This window comes from Zingiber officinale, chromosome 1B (genome assembly GCF_018446385.1).
Source record: "Zingiber officinale cultivar Zhangliang chromosome 1B, Zo_v1.1, whole genome shotgun sequence".
In the NCBI taxonomy this organism is placed as follows: domain Eukaryota; kingdom Viridiplantae; phylum Streptophyta; class Magnoliopsida; order Zingiberales; family Zingiberaceae; genus Zingiber; species Zingiber officinale.
The window spans coordinates 53,095,531-53,122,367 of record NC_055986.1 but is presented as its reverse complement, the minus strand read 5'-3'; positions in this window follow the sequence as shown (position 1 = coordinate 53,122,367).

Here is a 26,837-nt window from a genome sequence, read left to right as displayed (position 1 = left end):
CTCCATTGTTTCCCAACATAGTTTCTACTACTTCAAATATCAAAGTTGTCCCTTCTTCTTTCAACAAAGAGGCATTGCAAAACATCAACCCTCTTATTTCATCTTGGAACAACTTAAATAAGTTGTTAGTGTAAGCATTTTGAAATTGTCTTTCAATAGGATAACCAAGAATAAGTGGCATGATAGAATTAAAAGAAACAAAATCCAAATGTTTTTCACTCTCAATTTTTTTCTTCAAAGCACTATCATACTGCTCAACAAATTTCTTCAAGGATGTTTTAGAATGGACGTAGTCATCAAAAAATGCATTCATACTTTCACTTCTTTGAGATGTAGACATACCTGCCCAAAACTGATCTTTAACATATACAGGTATCCATGTATTCCGTTCTTTATACAAAGATTTCAACCAATCATTGTTCTCCAAATTAAATTCCTCAATCATTTTCAACCAATTCTCATCACACTCATCAATTGTAAGCGAGTTATAAACAATGTTCTTCAATTGTTTCTTAATCATTTTGTATTGAGCATGACCACCTAATTTTGCTGGAAGTTTCTTCATGATATGCCAAAGACATAGACGATGATGAGAATTCGGAAATACCTCTTGAATTGCAATTGCCATGGCACGACATTGGTCTGTAATTATAGCCTTTGGAGCACGTCCAAGCATACATGTCAACCAAGATTTGAACAACCATATGAAAGTTGTTGAGTCTTCGCTTGATAATAATCCACATCCCAACAAAATTGATTGACCATGATGATTCACCCCAACAAATGGAGCAAATGGCATGTCATAACTATTAGTCAAATAGGTTGTATCAAAAGTCACGACATCAGAAAAGTAATCATATGCAGCTCTACATCTTGCATCTGCCCAAAAAATATTTTTTATTCGAGATTCACCATCTAAATCAAGCACATAAAAAAAGTTTGAGTTCCTACTTTGCATGCGACAAAAATAATTACTCAAAGCTTCGGCATCTCCATTCCCTAACCTCAACCTTCTAGCTTCTGAAACATAATTTCTACACTTTCTCTCATCGAATGCCAAATTCTCATACCCTCCAGCCTCAACTACAAAAGATTGAAAACTTTTGCTTAAGGTTATTCCAGCTTGATCATTTAATACCAATTTTCTCTTTGTACCTGAATCCAATACTTTATTACATCTAAAATGTCGTGACTTTCCAGGGCTTAAGATATGATTGTGATCAAGGCATACACTAGTTATCACAAAGTTCTGATCATTTCGGATAGCAACATTAATCTTAGCTTTGCAATTCGTCTTAGTAGAAGGCCGAGAGTATAAAATATTTTTTGCTTGAGATACTTTCCTACCATTTTTGGCACACCCAATAGAGAAATATTTTTTCTTTCCATCATCTCCATTTCTACCACCTAATTTGCAAATACCAAAACCAACATTCTAAGCATAAGAATTATAAAAGATGCGAACTTCTTCTTCAGATGAAAATGTCATTCCAATTTCAGGAAGCTTGACTTCATTTATACTAGATGTAGATGGGTCTTGATCCACATGGTCATTCTTATTCTTTATCTCAGAGGAATCAATTTTTCCTTCTTCCATTACACTTTCTTCACCTACATTTATTAAAAATCGACCACAAGAACAAGTGAATTTTCCATACCTATACGAACAAATAGGGGAATGGCACGAGATTAAACATGACATAAGCTATGATTTAGAATATCATGCTAGATGCTGAGCCAAGCTCTATGAAAAAATATGAACTGGAAGCAGAAATAATAGCTCAATATAATTTGAGTTCAAATCTAACTACTATGAAAGTCTACAGCCATTAAGATTTCAAAAAACTTAGAAAAGAATAGTATACAGATTGATTGGTTAAATAGACATAAGATTGGATACAAAAGACAAGTTTGCGTCAAAATATTTTAATCCCACCTAAAACTTGAACATTAAAGAAGAAGGAGAAGAAATTGATTACCTTAAAATGTACCTAAACTCAAAGTCACTGCTCCTTGCTTCTATAACTTGATGTGCTTCGATTCCTTGGAAGGGAGAGGGAAGAAGAATAAGGAGGCAGTTAGGGCTCGTTGCGGCCGAAGAAGTTACTCAAGAAGCTTCACTCCTTGTTCGAGAACGCGAGGGGGGAGAACTGGGTTGCTGGTTCGCTCCAATCTTCGAGAAGGCGAGCCGTCGGCTTGCTCGACTTGCAGGGAAGGCTGAGTCGCCGCAGAAGTTAGGGCTTGCTTCGAGAAGAATGAGCCGTCGGCTTGCTTCGAGAACCCGAGGGTGGAGAATGGAAGGGAGAACGCGAGGGTGGAGAATGACACGAAAATTTTGACGCGAGGGTGGAGAACGAAAGGGAGACGCGAGGGTGGAGAATGGGAGGGCTTCGCGAGGTTGGAGACTGCGGCCGAAGGGCTGAAGTTAGGGCACGAAGGGGATCGAGCGAAAATTTGACGCGAAGGCTGTGTCGCGAGGAGAGAGAGAGCTGAAGTGGAGGATGCCACGGAGGATGCCAACAGGGTCGCGATGCTGTGTTGCGATAAAACTTCGCTGCCGATATCATTCCTCTTTCAAGAATATGGATTGGAATCATGGACGGAGCTCATGTTGGCCTAGTGTGGGAAACTGCCCACACTGGGCCTAAAAAAACATAGTACATGAAATTAAAAAAGAAGAAGATATTTTAGGAATAAAAACACAATCATTAAATGATGAGCTCCAAGGAGAAAAGAGTATGTAATGAATCTTCAAGGTCAAACATAGTCTATTGAGCTAGCTCAGTTCACGAAAGTATTTATCAATAGCTATAGACCGATATAATCACATTTAAATTGGCTTTTTATGGATTTACAGTGTATCCATCGTAACCATCGTAACCCATCAAAAGTGACAAATTTACATCACTATTATGTTGATTTATTTTATGATATTTTTGATATGCAACTTTAAGAGAAATGATCGTTTCTCAGAGACAGTTATGAAGTTACTCCTTGAGTAGTTTATTTGTATCCATAAAATTCATTTTTGACTTTTGATAAAAAATAATTAATATAACTCGCTGAGTTTATCTATAAATTTTTTTAAGATTTGATCTCATCATATTTGATGATCAACATGAAACTTATGTATGTGATATGCATTTTAATAAAATATTTTGATAATATTTTAGAGAAGTTAGTTATATCAAAGAAAAGTATGGTGTACCATAAGCTTTTGACCGGTATTAATTCTGCTGGTTGCGACTGTCGCAGAAGATAGAGTGTTTTTTGTCATGAGAATTGTGAAAGACAGGTTAGACAATCGAATGAATGATAATTGAATAAATGATAGTCTTATTGTCTATGTAGAAAAAATATATTTTAATCGTTGATAATGAAACTATTGTACAAAGATTTCAAAATATGAAAATAAAAAAGAATAATTATAAATATTATTTTATGGTGCTTTATGATTATAAGATTTTATATTTTATATTTTATATTTATTAATTATATTATATGTTGCTTACACTGAATGAAGATCCTAGCTCCGCTCCTGATTGAAATAGCTATATATGAGTTGGAAGGTGATTTACTTTATTGTGATAATTAATTCTTACTATAGAGTCTTAATTGTTATTTAATCTAACTCATGTATTGTGTATTTAGTGATAATGGAGTCTCCAAGTGTTTAGAATAAATTACATACAATGGGGTTTCTTTATTCGAGGTGGATCTTTGTTGCTTGCGTAATTATATTTGTTGATGTAGGGAGCATTAAAATTAAACTTATGTTTTGATATTGTGTTCAAGTTAAGAATGGTTGTGATCTAATGGAATGATCAAGTGTGCATGTTGCTCCACTTAGAAAGTCCTAGTAGGTCAGTTGGACCAGATACTAGGAATGGAAGTTTTGGTAGATCGTAGAAACTAGATAAGAAGTCCAGATGGATCAGTGGATTAGACATTTGGCAAGATGGATTTGATTAGCGAAGACTACATATTGAATCAAGAGAAAACCCTAGTAGGTCGATTAGATGTTGAGCAGATAAAGTCTAAATAGTGTAGGATCGAGACGTGCTAGAGGGGGCAGTGGTGAATAGCCCTCGTGGCGTTTTCACGGTCTTTTTCGTAAAACACAGGATGCACAGTGGAAATAAAGAAACAAAAAGCGATCGTAAACACTAAGATTTACTTGGTTCGGAGCATGTGGCTAATCCTACTCCAAGGCCCGCACTTGAGAGTGCTTTCGTTGGGCAATCATTATAGTTTCAAAAATTCAAGTACACAGATGAAGTACAATAATAATATAATTAAAGTACCATGAACAATTATACCGATGACTTTAGAATTCGGAGAGGCGTGCTTTCGGTAGTTGGAGCAGCATGACTTCATGGACTTGTCTTTAGAGTAGCGAGCACTAGAGAGATTGTCAGAATTTGTTGTTGAAGTACTTGGTCAAGGTCTCCTTTTATAGCCAAGTTGAGCTTGATCTAAATCCATTGATCTCGGGATCAGGTTTGACTCGACGTTGATCGATCGACCTATCCCTCTGATCGTTCGACCGAACCTTATGAATATGCTCCGCTTCCCATCCAGATTATGTCGCTTTGGATAAAGCCTTCGTTCGATCAACCGATCCCACCATTCGGTCGACCGATCCCGCAATCCTTGCTGACTTATCTAGTCCAATCAAGTCACTGCTTATCCACTGTTTAGTCGACTGAACTCAAGGTTCGTCGAAACTTAGCTGCAAGCTAATCTTATCTCTGGGGTTCGGTCGATCAATCCGGACGTTCGGTCGACTGAACAGGGTAAAATCCGAACCTACAAAATTATTAGTTTCCTACAAAACAGAGTTAGAATAATAGGAAAGTAATATATAAAATGTAACTTTGACAGCCTCCGAACTATCCAGTCTTGACTTTGAGTTTTGTTGAAACTCTAGGTCGGGCCGACGCCTACTGTTCCCTCTTTGAGGAACGCGTGCTCACCTGCTCCTCTTAGGAGAGTTTATCTTTTATCAAACTATTTCTCTAGAGCCCCCAAGGTTGTTTTGATGTGATCAACAAGTTAAGTTAGGTCCTGTGTGTTTCTAACCTTGTGTCTAAGTGTGCAGGAGCTTAGGAGGCACAGGTAGTCAAGCGGAAGACGCAGCTAACGAGAAGGACGACACGCGGTGCGTTCGAAGGATGAGGCGCTGCGGAAGAGTACACCGGCGGATGAGAAGGAAGCGTGCGGTGGTTCCGAGGGACGAAAGCCGGAGCGGAAGACTGCTCGAGGAGCAAAAGACGCAGCTAGCGAGAAGGAAGGCACGTGGTGCGTCCGAGGGATGAAGACTGCGGATGAGTACGCCGGCGGATGAGAAGAAAACACACGGCGATTCCGTGGGACGAGAAGCCGGAGCGGAAGCCCACTCGAGAAGACCGGAAGTTGGGTTCGGGTGAGCCCTTTTCCGGATGTCTGAGATCACCTAAGCGAGCGGATCCAGAGTTGAATACCCGGACCGAGGCGACCAGAGCCGGAGCAGAGGACCCAGACCGAAAAAGTCAATCGGAGTTGACTTTTGGGTACGGGGCGCCCGGACCCCTCCGGGGCGCCCGGAACGTACCGGGGCGCCCGAAAGTTGATATTTGACCAGATCGAGTCAAAACTCGATCTGAACATTGGGGGATAAAATTTATCCCCCCAGGGCGCCTGGAACCCTCCAGGCGCCCAACCAAGGCTATAAATATAGCCTTGGTCCAGAAGCTTTCAACAACTTAGAGCAATTCATTTCCAACGCTTGTACGCTTCAGTTTTATATTAACTTCTTTATTTTGCGCTTTCACTGCTGTAAGAGGCTTCTCCGCCCGAAGGAGATACTAGTGCGACATTCCTTGGATTAACAACCTCCTTGGTTGTAACCAAGTCAAATCCGGTGACTCATTTTTCTGATTTACTTTCTGCGTACTTTAAGTTACAACTGTTAGTTTAAGAGTTCGAGAAGGGTATTTTTATTTTTGTTTTACAGGGCTATTCAACCCCCCCTTCTAGTCGGCCGCAACGCTCCTACAAGTGGTATCAGAGCCGAGGTGCTTCAGGAGGACTTACCGTCGAACGAAGCAACGAGATGGCCGGACCAAGCATCCACCCACCGAAATTCGAAGGGGATTTCGCCTCTTGGAAAAAGCTGATGCAGGTATTCTTTACCACCGATTTTGAATTAATGCTTACACTGGAATTTGGTTTTACAGCATCAGAAGGTAAGGAGAAATCCAATTGGACGAAAAAGGAGCAGGCCGACTTCGTGGCGAACGGCAAAGCAGAATACCATCTGCTAAGCATTCTTCCGTCTCAAGAAGTCAACAGGATCGGGAACTACGACTCGGCAAAGGAACTTTGGGAGAAGTTCCTCGAGCTGCACGAAGGGACGTCCGAGGCCAAGCTCGCCAGAAGAGATCTACTTCGCAATCAGCTCACCAGCATGCGACTTGGGGAAGACAAGACAGTTACACACTTGCATTCAAGAATCAAAGAGATCATCACCGGACTGCCGAATCTCGAAGAAAAGGTAAGTAACTAAGATTCGCTAAGGTACGCGTTAAATTCGTTTCTGAGAAATTCAAAATGGGCATCACTAGTAGATGCCTTTTACATTTCAAAAGATTTAGAAAAAATTTCATTAGAAGAATTTTTATCGACTTTTGAAGTGCACGAATCAAGATGTGCAGGTTCGAAGGAGCCCAAGAACAACGTCGCCCTCAAAGCTTCGAGAGACGAACCTGAGTCGGAATCTTCTCTCGATGATGAGGAAATGGTAATGATGGTAAGAAGATTCAAGAAACTTTTTAAATCTAGATCTACTAACCATCCGTAGAGGAAAAAGAAAAAGACGATCCGCTGTTACTACTGCGACGAAGAAGAGCATGTCAAGGACAACTGCCCCAAGCTGAAGAATAAGGACAAGGAGAAGGGTAAGAAGCTCATCCAAAAGCGAAAGACCCTAAAGGCGACGTGGGACGATACGTCGTCGGAGTCGGAAGTCGAGGCATTCTCCGGACTTGCTCTAATGGCAAGTCATCAAGACGACGACTGCGAGTCAAGCTCTTCCGAAATGAGCATTGAAAGCATCGATGAAGGGGGAGCCACGTCGGAAGAAAGCAGCAGTTCAGGGGGAGAAACGGACAACGAGATCGACAAGGTAAGTCAGGTACGATCTCTTCCTCCCAACAAAATGTTTAAGTTCATTAAACTTTTAACAAAAGATTGCTGCAAATTAGAAAATGAAAATAAAAATTTAAAAGTAATTCTAGCTAAGTCATGTCCCTTAGAAGAACTACAACAACAATAACAGCAACAACCAAGCCTTTTCCCACTAGGTGGGGTCGGCTGTATGAATCCTTTTACGCCATTGAGCTCTATCTCCTATTATATCATTATCTATATTTAAATAAATTTTATCTTGTTTTATTGTTGCTAACCAAGTCTTTTTTGGCCTTCCTCTTTCTCGTTTGATATGCATGTTTATCATAGTTTCACATCGCCTAACTGGAGCATTTATTGGTCGTCTAAGTACATGTTCGTACCATATTAAACGTGTCTCTCGGAGTTTGTCCTCAATAGATGCAACTCCGACTTTCTCTCTAATGCTCTCATTCCTTATTTTGTCCATCTTCGTATGTCCACACATCCACCTTGACATCTTCATCTCTGCAACTCTCATCTTATGCTCATGTGCTCGAGTCATAGCCCAACATTCAGCTCCATATAACATAGCAGGTCTAACAGCGGTTTTATAGAACTTACCTTTAAGTTTAAGAGGTACTTTACGGTCACATAAAACACCTGAAGCTCCCCTCCATTTCACCCATCCTGCTTGTATTCTATGTAAGACGTCTCTCTCAATCCCTCCATCATTTTGTAAAAATGATACTAAATATTTAAATCTCTCGGTTCTGGACAACTTGTCCTCTCCTATCTTAACAATTGTTTCATTACTTCTAATATTGCTAAATTTAAATTCCATATATTCTGTCTTTAATCTACTAAACTTAAAACCTTTCCCTTCTAGTGTTTCCCTCCAAGATTCTAGCTTAGCATTTACTCCTTCACGTGTCTCATCTACCAAAATAATATCATCTGCAAACAACATGCACCACGGTACTGTATCTTGAATGTGCGTAGTGGGTTTGTCCATAATTAGTGTAAAAAGATAGGGACTTAGGGTTGATCCTTGATGTAACCCTATCTTTATTCGAAATGCTTCAGTTACTCCGCCTGAAGTCTTTACTCTGATCGTTACATCCTCATACATATCCTTAATTAGTTCAATATATGTTACGCTAACACCTCTCTTTTCTAAAATTCTCCATATAATTTCTCTTGGGACTTTATCATAAGCTTTTTTTATGTCAATGAATACCATGTGTAGATCTTGTTTTTGCTCCCGATATTTTTCAATTAATTGTCGAAGGAGATGTATAGCTTCTATTATCGACCTTCCAAGCATGAACCCAAATTGATTTTTTTCACTGTGGTCTCCTTCCTTAATCTTTTTTCTATTACTTTTTCCCAAAGTTTCATAGTATGACTCATTAGTTTAATACCCCTATAGTTTACACAATTTTGTATGTCTCCCTTGTTCTTATATAAGGGAACTAGAATACTTATTCTCCATTGATCAAGCATTCTTTTTGTTTTCAATATCATGTTAAATACTTTTGTAAATCATTCAATACCTTGTTTCCCTAAGCACTTCCATACCTCTATCAGAATATCATTTGATCCAACGACTTTTCCATTGTGCATCTCATTTAAAGTTTGTTTTACTTCTGATATTTGAATTCTACGATAAAAATTAAAATTTTTATACTCATTTGACCTAATTAAATTACCTAAGTTAAGTTGGTCACCTAAATCTTCATTAAAAAGTTGATGAAAATAACTCTTCCACCACTCTTTTATTTCTCTATCATTTACTAATACCCTATTACATTCATCTTTAATACATTTTATTTGGCTAAGATCTCTTGTTTTCCTTTCTCTCACTTTAGTTATTCTATAAATGTCTCTTTCCCCATCTTTTGTATCCAATTTTCGATATAACCGTTCAAAAGTTTCATTTTTTGCTTTACTCACTACTTTTTTAGCTTCTTTCTTGGCTATTATATATTTTTTTAAGTTTTCCTCATTTTACAAATATATAATTCCTTATAAGCTATTCGTTTTTCCTTCACTTTCTCTTGTACTTTCTCATTCCATCACCAAGATTCTTTACTTAGTGGTGCATGTCCCTTTGACTCACTGAGTACACTCTTAGCTACTATTTTCAACTTTGATACCATCTTATCCCATGTTGTATTAGAGTCATCGTATATTTCACCTAATGCTTATACTTCTACCTTCTCCTTAAATATATTTTGTTTTCTATCCTTTAACTTCCACCACGTAATTCTAAGAATTGTATATATTTTTCTTTCTATTGATACTATGTTTGAGGCGTATATCCAACACTACTACCCTATGTTGGGTAGTTAAGCTTTCTCCAGGGATGACTTTGCAATCTTTACAAATCTTTCTATCCTTCTTCCTAACTATAAGAAAGTCAATTTGCGATTTATTATTTCCACTTTTGAATGTGACTAAGTGTTCTTCTCTTTTCTTAAAAACACGTATTAGCTAATATAAGGTCATATGCTATCGCAAAATCTAATATAGTTTTCCCTTCCTCATTCCTCGTTCCAAATCCATAACTCCCATGTACTCTCTCATATTCCTCATTTTTCACTCCGACATGTCCATTTAGATCACCTCCTATTAAAATCATTTCATTTGGTGAAATATTTTGTAATATTTCATCTAAGTCCTCCCAAAACCTTGATTTGGTAGTTTCATCTAATCCTACTTGTGGTGCATATACATTAATTATGTTCATAGTTTCTTTCGCCACTATTATCTTAAGGGCTAGATAAATCAAAACTAGAAAATGAGAAATTGAAATCATAAAATAAAGATCTGAAAATTCAAATAGATAATTTGAAAAATCATGCATGCTCATCTAATTTTAGAAAATTTAAAAATTTGAATTGGTATTATAGATATCACTATGGACAAATTATGAATATCTCTAGAAAATATGCCCCTAAGAAATTTTTAATCAATCCAGTAAGTTGGAACCTATATTGGGTTCCTAAGTCCTGTTTAAATTAAACTATTGATTAGAATTAGAGCTTTTTGGGCGAGAAAATTAAATATTGAAATTCTCTATGAGGTTTTGTCTAAGCAAGTGGTTGTTGCTCCAATAACCAAGAAGGCATAGTGCCTCGCCACGACCTGGAAGCCAAAATATTGAAATAAATGTTTAATTAACTTTTTTGTCAAAGCATTAAAATTAGAATTAATTAATGCTTTTAAAGTTTTTCAAATATTTTTTTTCAAATAGTTTTACACTTAGAAAAATATTTACGTGAAATTTTTCTTTGTAAGATTTTTTTAAAAAAATCTTAAGTTAGGATTTTTTTTTCAAAAATATTTTTGCAAAGACTTAAAAAATTATTTTTCTTGAAAATATTTTTTTTTAAAAAAAATATATAATTTTTTTTTGGAAAAAATTCTCTTTTATACTTAGAAGAATTTTCAGAAAATATTTTTTTTGCCTAAGTTAAAAGTTGAAAATTTCTGCTTAAAATTTTTTAGAAAAATGTTCAAAAAATATTTTTGCAAAGCTGTCTAAGTTAGATTTTTTTTAACTTATAATTTCACTAAGAAACTTCTTCTTAAAATTTCACTTCAAATTTTTTTTTCAGAGACTGTTTATGTCAAATTATTGCAAATTTTTAAGGATCTCAAAATTTTCTAAGTTTTTTTTACCCTTAGATTTTTTTTTCTTAGAACCCCATTTTTATGTGATCAAAGGGGGAGAAGGAAAAGTATAAGTCTAGGGAAAGGTAGACCAAAATTTTTACTTGTTTTATTTTTGCACTTAATTGCAAATTTAGTTAAGTTTATTTTATGTCTATTTTTACCCTAGCTTAATTTGGGTTACTCACACCAAAAAAGGGGAGATTGTTAGAACCTTAAGGTTGTTTTGGTGTGATCAACAAGTTAAATTAGGTCCTGTGTGTTTCTAACCTTGTGTCTAAGTGTGCAGGATCTTAGGAGCATAGGTAGTCGAGCGGAGGACGCAGCTAACGAGAAGGACTACACGCGGTGCGCCCGAGGGACGAGGCGTTGCAGAAGAGTACACCGGCGGACGAGAAGGAAGCGTGCGGTGGTTCCGAGGGACGAAAGCCGGAGCGGAAGACTGCTCGAGGAGCAAGAGACGCAGCTAGCGAGAAGAACGGCACGTGGTGCGTCCGAGGGATGAAGATTACGGATGAGTACGCCGGCGGACGAGAAGAAAACAAACGGCGATTCCGAGGGACGAGAAGCCGGAGCGGAAGCCCACTCGAGAAGACCGGAAGTTGGGTTCAGGTGAGCCCTTTTCCGGATGTTTGAGATCACCCAAACGAGCGGATTCGGAGTTAAAGACCTGGACCGAAAAAGTCAACCGGAGTTGACTTTTGGGTCCGGGGCGCCCGGAACGTATTAAGGCGCCCGGAAGTTGATATTTGACCAGATCAAGTCAAAACTCGATCTGAACATTGGGGGATAAAATTAATCCCCCCCAGGGCGCTCGGAACCCTCCAGGCGTCTCGACCAAGGCTATAAATATAGCCTTGGTCCAGGAGCTTTCAACAACTCAGAGCAATTCATTTCCAACACTTGTACGCTTCAGTTTTAGATTAGCTTCTTTATTTTGCGCTTTCACTGTTGTAAGAGGCTTCTCCGTGTAACGACCCGCCTTCTACTGACTAGGCTGTGAGGCCGATCGCTACATTATGCTGTGCTAAATTACTATTGCGGAAATCTGGATTGATTAAAATTTTACTAAACTGATTACTATAAAATCTGAACTTAATATTCTAAGTGTACCTAGGAGTTGTACACATGCTAGGGAAGATAATCTATGCCTCTCGGATGTCCTGCTAGCTGTAATCAGGCATTTCAATCGATCCATGAATCGATTGGGCTGTCGGATCGATCCAGTGATCGATCCAGCTTGATACCGGCACGGAGAAAACTCTGGATCGGTCGGCTGACCGATCCACAAGCAATCTTGCTTCTGTATGCGGCTGGATCGGTCTACCGACCGATCCAGGAGTACATTGATCGGTCGGCTGACCGATCAGTGTGCTTCTGTACTCTCTGTTCGCATCTGGATCGGTCGGCTGACCGATCCATAACAGACGCTAACTCTATGTTCGCGACTGGATTGGCCAGCTGACCGATCCAGTGGCACAACCCAATTCTGATCGATCTGTAGATCGATCTGGGTTCCTGATTTCGAATCAGAACCCCTGATTTCAGCACTATTTCGTGCCCAATCCTATTACAAGTTCTAAAATGACTAGAAATCACTCTACCACTAACAAATAACATTCTAACATCATAAAAGAAGTGTTCTAAGCATGATCAGGTGCATGGTTAACTAATTCATGGCAATTAACATACTGAAGTGCAAAATACTAAAACACTGAAAAATTCTAATGTTTAAACAACTTGATAGAGCTTCCTAAGATCTTCTTCCCAAGTTCCTGCCCACACACATCTTCGTTGCATTGTCCTCCAGCCTCCGCTAGTCCATCTTTCCTTTACCTTTATCTGCAGTATAAGGAAAAGAAAGTATCTATAAGCTTTCGCTTAGTAAGAAACCATCTACCTCACTAAAACATGCATTCGATGCAATATGCTTTTAAAACATGCTGTTTGAAAGTGCACTGATTAGACTGAAACATGGCATGTTATCATACATAGAAATCAAAGCTAGTCATGGCATACTATCATCTAAACATGTGTAATAAAAGCTGAACATGAACACTAAAGCATGGCATACAAAGCTAACCATAACTATCATGTGTAACAACAAGGAAAACTGAGCTGAACATGAATTAAACTAGTCTGGAACTGAATTCAAACTCAACTAACATAACTGATCTTTGTGAGTTTTGAAAAACTATAATATAATAGATTAAAATACATAATCATACTGCTAATGGGCCTGGCAACTGTACATGCTATGCACGCATCCTCAACTAAACCCGGGGTTGCAAATCCCGAATTTAGCAAGGTTTACTAGGTTATCTAAACCTAGGGACCGACTATGGGAGTCCAGCCCAAGGGATATCTAATCCTGTACAGTGCCACTACTGAAAATAAAATACTGAATCATAGCTAATTAATTTACCTTGCTTCTACTAGGTTATCTGAACCTAGAGGTGACTGTGGGTGCCCACCCATTGGACCGTAGTCCCATATATGCTGTGGCAAGGCTAACTAAACTATTTAAATGCTTCTATTGCATTTACTGAGCTATTAAAATGCCTAAGTTGCATTTTTCTGTGCTAAATAATTTAATCGAACACTTAGTATGCACTAATTCGCATCCTTGTGCCGAAAGTCTACATATTACTAAACTAAAACATGGAATTCACACGGAAGCTACTTATACTGCAGGTGAGGGGTTTCTTACCTCGTATGCTAATTTCCTTACAATTCTATTCGCTAGAATTCCGGTGGAGACGACCCCTTCGACAATCTTCTCACGTCTATGCGTTCCTCTCACGAAGAAGAGCGTCCTCGTGCCGGAGTTGTCACCGGAAGATGACCTTGGGGCCCTAGGGAGGGAACCCTAGAATTAGCGCCGAGAGGAAGAAGAAGAGGGAGAGGTGCGGCGTGAGGTTAGGGTGAGGAGGAGAAATTGCCGAACCAATTAAAAATAAACCAAACCCCACTTAAATTTTCTATTTATATTAAGTGGGTAACTCGGCCCAACTTAAATATAAATATAACTGACTCCCCTTTCTTTCATCACGGCCCTCTTCGGTTCAACTGGTTACTTAAGCGGTCTAAAGGTTTAGTGGACCCGAGAGGTCCCGGGTTCGATCCCCGCTTAAGCTATTTTGCTTTTCTAATTATTTTTGCTACTTCTGCTACTCTAAAAATATCATAAAAATATTCTAAAATTACAGAAAATTCATAGAATATTTCTAAAATAGTTTTGAGAATTTTCGGGCGTTACACTCCTCCCGAAGGAGATACTAGTGCGACATTCCTTTGATTAACAACTTCCTTGGTTGTAACCAAATCAAATCCGATGCCTCATTTTTCCGATTTACTTTCTACTTACTAAAATTTACAAGTGTTAGTTTAAAAGTTCGAGAAGGGTGTTTTTGTTTTTGTTTTACAGGGCTATTCAACCCCCCTTCTAGCCGGTCGCAACGGTCCTACAATCTTAACTTTTGAACCATTTGTCATTATCAAAATTTAGGTTCGATCGTCTGGTACTCCCTGCACTAGCAAACAGGTCTGGAGGATCAGATACTTGCTGAATAAGTTGAGGTAAGATCCTGGAGAGAAGTGAGTCTTTTTAAAAGAAGAACAGTGAGGTCATGTCCCAGTTAGGACAAACCTTATGCGTTGATCTGACTAAAGAAACCAATAGAGATTTCTAAGTTGAGATCAAGATAGTCTTATCTGTTAATCTTATTCATGTATTACTATCTGCTTCTAACTCTATATTACAGGATCATTACTTGTATTATTGTGTTAACTTTTTTTTACAGAAAAGAAAAGTTTTCGTTAACTAAGGGGTTCAATCGACTGAACAAGGAGGTTTAGTTGATTGATCTAGGTGGATAAGCATAGGCAGATTCAATCTATACAAAGAAGGAAACCATGGTTCAATCAACTAATCAAGTGGATCAATTGATTAAACCGTATTAGGAAATAAATTTTGATCGGATCGTCACAGAGAAGGAAACCCCTAGAGACTAGTCAACTGAACGTGGTTCAGTTGACCGAAAACCCAAATTTCACAGGATCGATCATATCGGATCTGAGTAAGCAAGGAAAGGAGAGGGCACTAATCACTTGAGAGATGTTCAGTCGATGATAAGGTTCAATCGACTGAACAGTTTCCAGTCAACTAATATAGGCTTATAAAAGAAGCCTCGAGGTCCTAGGCTCAGTATTCAATTCTCTCAACGCACCATCTCACTCATGTGTATCTTTTTGTGCAAGTGTTGCAACTATGATGCCATGAGGGCTCTCTAAAAACCTACATTTTGTTGGTGCAGTGGGGCCGACAAGAGGGGGGTGAATTGCCTGCAAAACAAGGTATACCCTCCTCAAGACTTTCAACTCAAAAAGATAGCAACAATAATAAAAGAAATAACAAGAAATAAAAGGGAGACTAGAATTTAACTTGGTTACAACCCAGGGGGTTGTTAATCCAAGGCGGTGGGAAAGCGCACTAGAAAAGTCTCATTCTCTGAAGGCGGGGAAGCCTTTTACACAATGAGAGAGCATAGAAGTTGCTAGGAAGTTGTTACAGAGTTGAATCATTATTTCCTAGCTCTAGGGGCCTTTATATAGCTCCTGGAAAGTCTATCTCGAGTGTTGAAGGCACCTCAAAAGGGGTTCAAGGTGCCTCCAATGGTTTGACCGGATAAAACTCTATCCGATTACAAACAGCCACTTTGGCTGGGTCCGAGGCGCCTCCAATGCCCTTGAAGGCGCCTCGGACTGGGTCTGAGGCGCCTTCAAGGTGATGGAGGCACCTCCAACACTGCAGGCAGCATAGGCGCCTTCAGCACTTCGTTGAAGGCGCCTCCAGCTAACTTTCCAACTCCTTTTGACTTCATTTTAGCTTCCGATGCTCCGATAGCTTGAGTGATTGCGGCCAACCGGAATAGGGCTCACCCGAACCCAATTCTCGGCCTTTTCCTCGAGCAGGCTTCCGTCTCGGCTTCTCGTCCCTCGAACGCCGTGCGCGTTCTTCTCGTCCACCGGTGTACTCTTCCGCAACTCTTTCGTCCTTCGGACGCACCGAGCCCGTCAACTCCCTTCCCGTGTCGTCCTTCTTGCTAGCTGCGTCTTTCGCTCGACTTCTTACGCTCCTAAGTTCCTGCGCATTTAGACACAGGGATCAAATAACAAATAGGACCTAACCTAACTTGGTTGATCACATCAAAACAACCACGGGGTTCAACAATCTCCCCATTTTTTATGTGCATCAACCCAAGTTCAAGTTAGGGTAAAACAAACAAGCAGTAATTTTGAAGAAATTACTAAACTAACATTTTTAAGCATAAATTCCCAATTAAAAAAAAATGCAACATAAAATTTAGCTTCAGATACCAATTTTTGAAAAGAATATCATTTTACGAAAAAGAGAATATCATTTTAAAAAAATTCAAAATAGAATTTGAAAATATTTCTAACTCCCCCTGAAAATTGTGTCTATCTCTCCCCCTTTGATGACAGTAAAAATGGGATCTAAAACATGTTTAAAATTCTAAGTCTTTTGAAACAATTTCTAGGTCGATTGAAAGCATATTCTAAAAGATTTCTTTAAAAAGAAATTCTAACTTAGACACTTTTTTTTTTGTTAAGTTTTCTATGTAAAAATTTTAAAATATAACTCATTTTCATAATAATTTGTAAAAAAAAAATATTTTTAAGTCAAAATTATCTTTACGAATTTTCTAAGAAAAGAAAATTTAAGGATTTTCTAAGTGCAGCATTTTCTAAATGATTTCTCATCAGAAAATATTTAAAACAAACTTTAGACTTTGATTCATGTTCAAAATAATTTTTGAGTAAAAAAAATTTTAAGTGGAAAATTTCTAAGTTTAACAAAGAAACTCTTTTAAGAATTTTCTAAGTTTAAAAAATATAATTTTTTTTAATGAATGTCCAAAAAGAAAAAAATGTTCTAAAAGAAACTTTCTAAAACACTATTTAATCCTAATTTTAAGGCTTTATTAGAAAGTTAATTAAACATTTTTATTCTAATATTTTGGCTTACAGGTCGTGACAAGGCACTAGGCCTTCTTGGTTATTGGAGCAACAATCACTTCCTTAGACAAAATCTCATAAAGAAATTTTAATGTTTAATTTTCTCGCTGAAAGCTTTTAAAATTTTTATTTAAAAATTTAGTCTAGAAAAGATTTTGGAACCCAGCAAAGTTTCCTTCCTACTAGATTAATTAAGAACTTAGGGGGTACATAGTTTCTAGGAAATTTTCTAAGTTATCCCTGATGCTTTCTAATATACCAATTAAATTTTCCATAAACTCTAAGTTTTGATTTTGGAGATATAATTAAGCATGCATGATTATTTTTAAAATTTTCAATTTCAATTTTTAATTTCTCATTTTCTAATTTTAAAATATCATACATTTCTAGTGGACATGCTTTTGCTAATTTTAATTTCAATTCAATATTTTCTTTTTCTAATTTCGCTAGATCTTTTGTAAGCACTTTGATAAATTCAAAAGACCGAGTAGGGGTGAGATTACATACCTTACTTACCTCACTTGGCGATGCTCCCCTTCGTCACAGCTTTCTTTTTATGATGATCCTCCCCCTTCTTCTATGCTCATCTCCGAGCTGGTTCCTTCAAAAAGGTGGTTGGTCATTAGTGTTACTCCCAAGAAGGCTTCGACTTTAGATTCCGAGGATGAAGATTCATCCCATGTAGCCTTCAAACTCTTGCGTTTAGAGGGCGTCAGTCTTCGAGACTTGTCCTTGTCATTTTTCTTTAATTTGGGGCAGTCATCCTTGATGTACTCTTCTTCATTGCAGTTGTATTATCGGACCATCCTTTTATTGCGTTGATTCTTCCTTGACTGCGATCGAAATTTATTAGTTTTAAGAAATTTATTGAAACGTCTTACCAGTAGCGCCACTTCGGTTTCGTCGATCGACGCTTTGGAGTCGGGATTGTCCTTTTTGGCTTGTAGGGCAATGTTGAGGTTCGACTTTTCTACTTGTTTAGGCTTTGCAAGTCGAGACTCGTGAAATTCGAAAGTAGAAAATAAACTTTCTAAACTACTTACCTCAAAGTCCTTAGAGATGTAGTAAGCATCTATTAAGGACGCCCACTCTGGAGTTCTAAGGAAGGCGTTGAACGCATACCGGATAGAGTCTCGATTCGTTACCGATTCGCCGAGATTTGTCAGTTGCATTATCAGCTCCTTGATTCTTGCTTGGAGTTGTGCTACCTTCTCAACGGTGTTCATTCGGAGATTCGTCAGCTGAGTCTGAAGGATGTCCCGCCTTGCTAATTTTGCTTCTGAGGTGCCTTCGTGGAGCTCTAGGAATTTATCCCAGAGATCTTTAGCGGAGTCGTAGCTTCCGATCTGACTTACCTCCTGGGATAATAGAATACTGAGCAAGTGAAATTCTACATTTCCGTTGACCATGAAATCAACTTGCTCTTTCCTTATATAAGCAAAGAAAGTAACTAACCCCTTGAATAATTATGACTATAAGGTTCATATTCTTCTTCTTTATCCCTCCTCTTCAATTTATTCATCTATCCTGCAAGTGTGATGCAGTGATAAAACAATAAGGAAAATAAATAAAAGGATCTTTGAATTTTAATAAGGATGAGTATTCTAGAGACTGACTTTTAAATATGCATAAATTGTAATTTGAATTTATTCGATAAATAAATCAGGAGAGAAAACGTCTATCTTTAAGATTAATCCGATAAAGTACGGACTCCTAAATTATAAAATCAACTGGATTAGAAATGAATAAGAATTCAGTTCATTCATAAATAACAAAAATGACTTTCTTAATATCCTAAATTGGTGATCATAATTGCATTTTTTTTAAGTAACAAATCAAGATCAAAATAGTGACTCGAGTGAATGCCTTTAACCTCATCCAACAATATATCCCCCATTATTTTCGATAAAAAAAGGAGCACCAACAAAAATATAACAAGCATTAGAAGTAATCAAACACCTCTCCAAGTACGAAAACATTCGGGGTTACTTTGAGTGATAATTCCACCTCGAATATAATTCCATCCTACCAAACCAAACATGACCTAATGTTTATTTTTAGAGTTATAAACTCGCCAATTGGTCTCTTAGGATTCAAGCCATTTGACAACTCATGTGCATACTTCCATTCAACTCTTTGAATCTTCAGGCGTTGAACTTGCTCAAGCAACCAATTTGAGATCCACCTGTAGCATGATAAAAACAAATTCGGATAAGCCAATGAACTGAGTCATGCCACTTCAGCACGTTGACTCCCTTCGCCGAGATCTAGGCTTTGACGTGAGATCACAATTTTTTCAAATATGCTTATGTATTTTAATAATTATGGATTATAAAATGGAACATGATAGAAATGGATTCGCTTAATTGGGACAAACTTTACAATGGATAACGTACAGTATCTATATCTTCCATTCCCACACACTTAAACGACAAAAATAAACTAATTAATAAAAGGAAAACAACTCAAATAAACACTAAAGATTATTTAGATAAATTTACATCAAAATCAATAATAAGAATCTTTTTAGGGTACTCCATAACCAATAGGACTTATAGAATTTATACAAGAATATCTTAAAAATTGAAGAAACAACCAACGTAATTTTTGATAAAGAAAATAATTTACCTAACCCAATAAATGAAAATATTAATGAAAATATAAGAAACATAGAAGATGATAAAAATAATTAAGTTAGACCTAAATCAAGTGAATCACAAGAACCAAGTGTTAACCTTGAAATAAGATCACCTAGGGTAAGAATCAACCACTCACCTGACCAAATTTTGAATGACCCAACCCTAGGAGCTTAAACTAGATCGTCTTATAGAAACCTAAGCTAAATAACCCTTATCTCCAAAATTAAATCCAAAACTATAGAAGAAGCCCTACCTGACCCAGATTGGATAATTACAAGGAAAGAAGAACTAGCCCAATTTGAGAAAAACCAAGTCTGGGAACTAGTACCTAAATCCACAAATAAATCCATAATTGATACTAAGTGGGGCTTTAGGAATAAACTAGATGATAAAGGAGAAATAGTTAGAAATAAAGCTAGACTAGTGGCGAAGGAGTTCGGCCAAGTAAAAGGGTTAGATTATGATGAAATCTATGTATTAGTAGCCAGACTTGAATCCATTAGGATGCTGCTAGCCTATGTAGCATATAAAGGATTCAAGTTATACTAAATGGGCGTCAAGTCTGCATTCCTAAATGGATTTATCAAAGAAGTTTATGTAAATTAACCCCCAGGATTTGAGGATTTAGACCACACAAACCATGTCCTTAGGTTAAAGAAAGCTTTATATGGACTAAAGCAAGCACCTAGGACCTGATATGAACAACTATCAACATACCTACTATCTAAAGAATTTAACAAAGGTCAAATAGATCAAACTTTATTTGTTAAAACTTTAGAAAAAGATATTTTTAAAGCTTAAATTTATGTAGATTACATAATTTTTGGCTCAACCAACACTAAATTTTTAAAAGAATTCATTAAGTTAATGGAAAATGAATTTGAAATGAGCTTAGTAGGAGAACTCAATTTTTTCTTAGGATTACAACTAAAACAAACAAAAGAAGGAATCTATGTTTTTCAAACAAAATATGCCAAAGAATTAATTAATAAATTTTGAATGAAAATTTCTAAATGGCAACCAATGTTAAAATTGACTCTGACTTAGATGATAAACCAGTAGACTTAAAATATTTTAGAAGTGCAATAGGAAGTCAACTATACCTAATTGCAAGTTGACCTAATATTTTATTTATAGTAGGTATATGTGCTAAGTACCACTCGTGTGCAAAAGAATCACACTTAACTAATATAAAAAAGAATACTTAGATACATTAAAGGAACCCTAAGTGTAGGACTTTGGTATCCTAGAACTAGCACATTTGACTTAGTTGGGTACTCTGACTCAGACTATGTTTGGTGTAAACTAGAGAGAGAAAGTACAAGTGGAAGCTGCCAATTTCTAGGTCAGTGCATAGTAAGCTGGTCTAGTAGAAAGTAACATTGTGTTACTTTATCTACTACTAAAAAAGAGTACATAGCCATGGGAGAATGTGCATCTCAACTATTATGAATGATACACACTTTAAAAGATTATCAATTAGAATATGAAAATATAAAAAATATCAATTAAGAACATAAGTTTCATCAATTTAACTAAAAATCTAATCCATCACTCAGGGACTAAACACATAGAGGTTAAGCATCATTTTATAAGGGATCATATCGCTAGGGGTGATATTGTACTTGACTATGTTGAGTCCAAGTCAAACTTAGCTGACATTTTCACAAAACCCTTACTTGAACTTGAGTTGAGCACACTTAGAAGACAGTTAGACATGTGCTTAGTAGAATAGATTCAAAATATTTTATAAATTCTATTTTTTTCAAAAATTTATAATTTTTCAAAATCAGCTTGATTTTAAAATTTTAGGATAAAATATTTCTATTTTCTTCAAAACTCCCAATATTACTAGTACTTTTAAACATTAGACTTAACCTAGGTCTTTCCCCCTAGAAAGCATGTACTTATAGGTTTCAGCTAGAGCATCTCACAAGTACACTAGGAATACCTTGGTTGTGTATAAAAAATACTTAGAATAGTGTGAGATGCATAAGACACTATCTAGACTTTAGAATGCTTATGTCTGTGTATCAACATAAGTCTAGCCTATAAATACCAATTCAAATTGATCAAGTTGTGTAATCCTTTTTAGTCAAAACTAACCAAATCAAATACTTAACTTAACTAACCAAGTGAACGCTACTATCTTATGCTAAACAGCTAGTAACTAAAGGTATTTTTTTTTTTTTACTTTACATGCTTGGACTCTAGGATAAGAAACAGGAACTTCCCCCTCAAACTTAAAAGCATTCACTTAAAATTATTGGCATAAAGAGGGAGATTAAAATTTTTTTCTCTAACTCTAAGTTCGTTTTTGATATATGTCAAAGGGGGAGAAATAATAGAAGTTAAATTAAATAAAAACTAAACTAAGTTTTAAAAGTCAAATCAAAGTCAACACCTTTTAACTAAGTTTCTTTTAAATCTAAGTACTTAAATAAGTTTTTATCAAGATCTTTTCAAAGCTAAGTACTTAACTAAATTTTTTTTAGCAAAGTACTTAACTAAAAACTAAACTAAGTTTTAAAGTCAAAGTTAAAACTTTTTAACTAAGCTTCTTTTAAAGCTAATTTTTATAAAAATCTTTTTAAATCTAATTAAGCACTTAAAGTTGTTATAAAAATTTTTTAAGCTAATTAAATACTCAAACTAAGTTTTATCAAAATCTTTTTAAACTAAATACTTAAAGTGTTTATAAAAAAATTTTCAAGCTAAGTACTTAACTAAAGTTTTTATCAAAATCCTTTGAAAGCTAAGTACTTAACTAAGTTTATCTTTTTCAAAAGCCTAATACTTAACAAAGGTTCTTAAAATCTAAGAATGGAGCTAAGGTTTCTTATTGAAGAAAAAATGTAAGAAAATGCTATGTTTCAGGGGGAGATTTCAAGCCTAGTACTTAACTTAGAAATTTTGAAAAAGTTTTCTATCTACTTAGAAGAATACTTACTTAGTTTTACTTGTCATCTATTTGGCTTTACTTGACTTTACTTTGAATTATGTTGCTATAATAAAAAAGGGAGAGATTGTTAGTATAGAAAGTACCACATGATCGAACTTAAGATTTGATTATGGCAAAGGATTCAAAGTTAAGTTGTCTTATTATCTAATAAGTTGAACTAAGTATGCAGGAAAGTCTTAAGTGGTCTTAGGCAAAAGTCCTAGTATATTCTAGGTAGGTGGATAGTCCAAGCTGTGGTTAGACATCGAAGTCCTGGTCCGGGGGATTGGTTAACGCCTTGGGGGGTTGAGAACATTGGGTGAAATCCTAGAGTCGAGAACTCTAGGTGAAAATCTCGAGGGTCACGGACACTGGGTGGAAGATTAGACGGGTCAAGATCAGACGTTCAGCATGAAGTCCTAATGTCTCATACGCTGAACAAAAGTCTAGTTGGCATGGATGACCAGTCTGGCAAAAGGTAATTTCTCCTGAGAGGAGTAGGTGAGGATGCATTCTCCTTTGAGGGAACAGTAGGCGTCGGTTCGACCTAGGATTTTTGAGAAATTCGACAGAATCGAACAGTCCAGAGACTATCAAACAGTTCTATTAATCATTATGTATTATGCTAACTTTATTTTATAGGGTATATTTTATATTTTGGACTAGCATATCTTGTAGGGAGTGAAAAGGACATAAAAGGCTCGGATGAACAGTGTTCAAGGCACCTCGGGGGTGCTAGAGGTGCATCAAAAGGCTTGGCCAAAAGCCAACGTAGAGAGGTGCGAAGGCGCCTTCTAGGTGCCTGAAGGTGCCTTGGAGCTAAGATAGAAGGTGTCTTTCATGCGCTTCATGGAAAGCGGATGTTATCAACGACTGAAGTTGTAGGGATAAGATCCAAGCTAGAGGCACCTTCAAGGAGGTTGATTGTAAAATACCGAAAAAGGGTGAATAACCATAAGGAAATTTTTAGAAATTTTCTGATATTTTTTTAAGCTCGTATGAGCGAGTTTAAGGGGATCAATTATTGGGCCATGGGAAACCTGTTTAAACTACCCGATTCCAACGAGAAAATATTTAATTTCCTTAAATATTTATTTTTTCTTTTTCTTTAATCCTTTTCCCGTGCCCTATTCCTTCTCTGGCCGAAAGCTTTCTTCTCCTCGTCGTCTTCCCCTCTCCCTCATGCGGCGCGCAGCACCTTCTCCTCTTCCACGAGCCCTAACTCTTCTTCTCCCCATCTCGCCAATCCCCTCCTCTCCTCTCCTCTCCTCTTCGCACTACCGCCGCCGCATACTCCCGATCCCTCGTTGATCTCTCCGTCGGCCGACGCCCGATCGCCGCCTCCCTGACGCCGGTTCTCGAGGGCCTTTGAGTGCCACTCGTGTGCCACCTCTCGGAGCAACGTCGCTATCTTCTCCGTGTAAAGATCACTTGGCAACGTTGTATCTGTCGCCGAGATCTCATCACCATAGATTTCTGATCGCGCTGGTACCGTGCGACCACTGCCGAACCTGAGCCCCTTTCTTCCCTTTTCTCACAATTGATCCACCGCCAGCAATTGAGTCCATGCGCCTTCTCCACCTCCGGCCTCTTCCACAGCATGTCGACAGATGTGTCACCACCAGATCGTGACAACATCGACATCATCCAGCCATCGTAGGCTAAGCAGCCACCATTTCTAGCAAGCAACCGAGTCGATTGCGGTAGATCTACTCCTTTGGGCACAAGAAGGAAGGATGTGTGTTCTGACCAGATTTGGAAGGAGGATGACCATTCAAGCATCATCTTCCCTGTGGATTTCTTTATCGAAGGGGCACAAATTCTTGTTTGGGGTAAGATTGCTGAATTTAGGGTTGATTTGGATTACAAGGATAATTAATGAAGTCACTGATTTGATCATTAGGTTTGCAAGGGAAGGAAGAATCGGACAGTAGTAGATCACTGTTATTGGCCAAGAGTCCATTCCAGTGCCACCTTGCTGCCAAATTTAGGGTAATGGTATAGTAATTGGATTTAATTTCAGATATAAGGGATGCATCATGGGATTGGATCTAATGCTATATTGTGGTTGGGATGGTGGTGTTACAGGGTACTTGATTTAGAGATTAGCAACTCTACTTAGCTCCGACAGTAATTTTCCAGTAGCAATGCTTTTGGCCGTAAATCAACAGTAGAGCACCTTGGAATTTGGGTGAGTGTTGAATTGATTGTGTTTGAACTAAAACCTCATTGGATTGATATTGTGATGTGTTGGGATGGATTTGGATTCATGATGGGTAAACTTGGTGGTAATGGATTGTTACATGTATCCATTAAGGAGTTAGTAATAATGAGTTAAATTTAATTCAACTAAAGGAATTGGGTTAATCAAGGTTGATCGTTTGATTAGGATTTTCCTATGGGTCTTTAGGTTTAGCTAGTTGTTGCCTATATGATTAGCTAAACTGAACATTATACGATTTGCAGGACGTTGATTCGAGACGAGCGTCTTGACATGGAATTGGATTAGCACGGTCTTCTTTTGAGGCGGGTATCACTTGACTTATCTTTTATGATATTGTCACTTTGATATACATAGTAATTTATAGCTAGTGGCAATGATCATTCTTAGATTTTCCCTTGGTATGTCACTATTTGATACCTATTGTATGTTCTGTTTATTGCTTGTTATGCATCCATGTTTATATCTCTTGATTATTGCCATGTGTACCTTAGTTCCTAGAGGAAGTGACATACTAGGCTTCACTGAGTATAGGACTAGTTTTCTGGATTTTATTATCTGGCATGTATACTTAGATCGATGATACCTAGGTCATGGCATGATTTCTTTTCCTATTTGGTACACATTATGTGGAGGTGATTATGGTTAGGATTTACATGCTTAGTGCCATGCACCATCTTGCATGATTGCATGTTGTGTGATTGTCAGCTCCATTATTGTTAAGCACATCACCAATTACATGATCTGCACACACAACTACTCATGGGTTAGTAGTATATTAGGCAGGGTTTTGTGGCGGTTCTACATTTTTTTTTTATTAGGCAGGGTGTGTGGCAGTTTGCTCTGTTAGTTCTCCGTTGGCCCACTCATGGGTAGCGTGATAGCACGTCAGGGATCCCTCCTTTGGACTGACTCAAGGAGATGAGAGCATTGCGCTCCCCCACTCTGTTGGGATAGGAGGATAGGTGTACTCTGATAGCATTATGTCCACTCGGTCACTCAGGAGTAGTGATGACAGAGTGCACAGTTGTCATAGCCCTAGCCACTTAGTCTCACTATCGCGTGTGAGATGACTGATTGGCATCAGGGGTGACACATGTCATTTTGCATCATATTGCATGATTATATTTATTGCTTGTGATTGCTACATATTGGTTGCTGCATTTTGGTGTTTGCATATGATTGACATGCATACAGGAGATATGAGATATTTGGTCTGATGATCGTATGTTCCGGATAGGAGGCATGGTGAGTACAGTTTCTTTAGCCTTTTCAGTTTGCATTTCCTACTTTTGTTTAGGAAACTGTACCGCATGATTATTTCTATTAGTTATATCTTACTAGGCATGTCAGCTTGATATTCGCTGAGTTTTTTGAATTCACACAGTTGAGCTATTTCTATTTTAGGTAGTAGGTAGATTTTTGGAGTCGCTTGGAGTATCCTGTTTGCTGGTTCTCACGTAACATCTGAAGACCTATTTCTGGTTTTTATTTGTATTTTATTTGGTCTATGTTTTTGGTTTACTTAGCAATGTAAATTTAGGTTTGGTTTCAAAGTGTTGTGATGTGGTGTTTTGTATTGTTTGTTGTGTTGTGTAAGTCTAGCTGGCTAGCAGTCATTCTTTTGGTTTGTAATGATTTTCTATCATTTTTCGATGTGTTTTTGGTTTTTAGTACAACTGAGTGGGCTGTTAGATATATATATAACTGCGTTGTTGTATTTTTTGTTGTTACAGTCAAGTGGGCTGAATATAAACTGCGTGGTTGTATATATATTTCAACCGTGTGTAGCTGATGTATATTTGTGGATGTAGAAATGATTTAGATTGTCACTGGTGCAGGGGAGATGTTGTGGGGTTTTCCTCTGGTTGGGACTCCTCGGGGTGTGACATTGATAGCACTTTCAACAGCTTATAATTGTTATCTTCAAGTAGTGCATCTACAACAACTCAAATTCGAGTCTACTCTCTTGCGCACTGCTCCAAAGATGATCCAACGAAGTCGTAACGCTACTCCAATGACCAGAAGCTCTCAATTTCAAAACCATTGTCGTTGATATAATTTTCAATTATAGTATTTTAATTATAAATCTATTGTACTCATTTTTGTAATATTCTAGACTGATAGTGAATTATTCAAAGCAAACACTTAACAAGTGTGAGTCTTGGAGTAG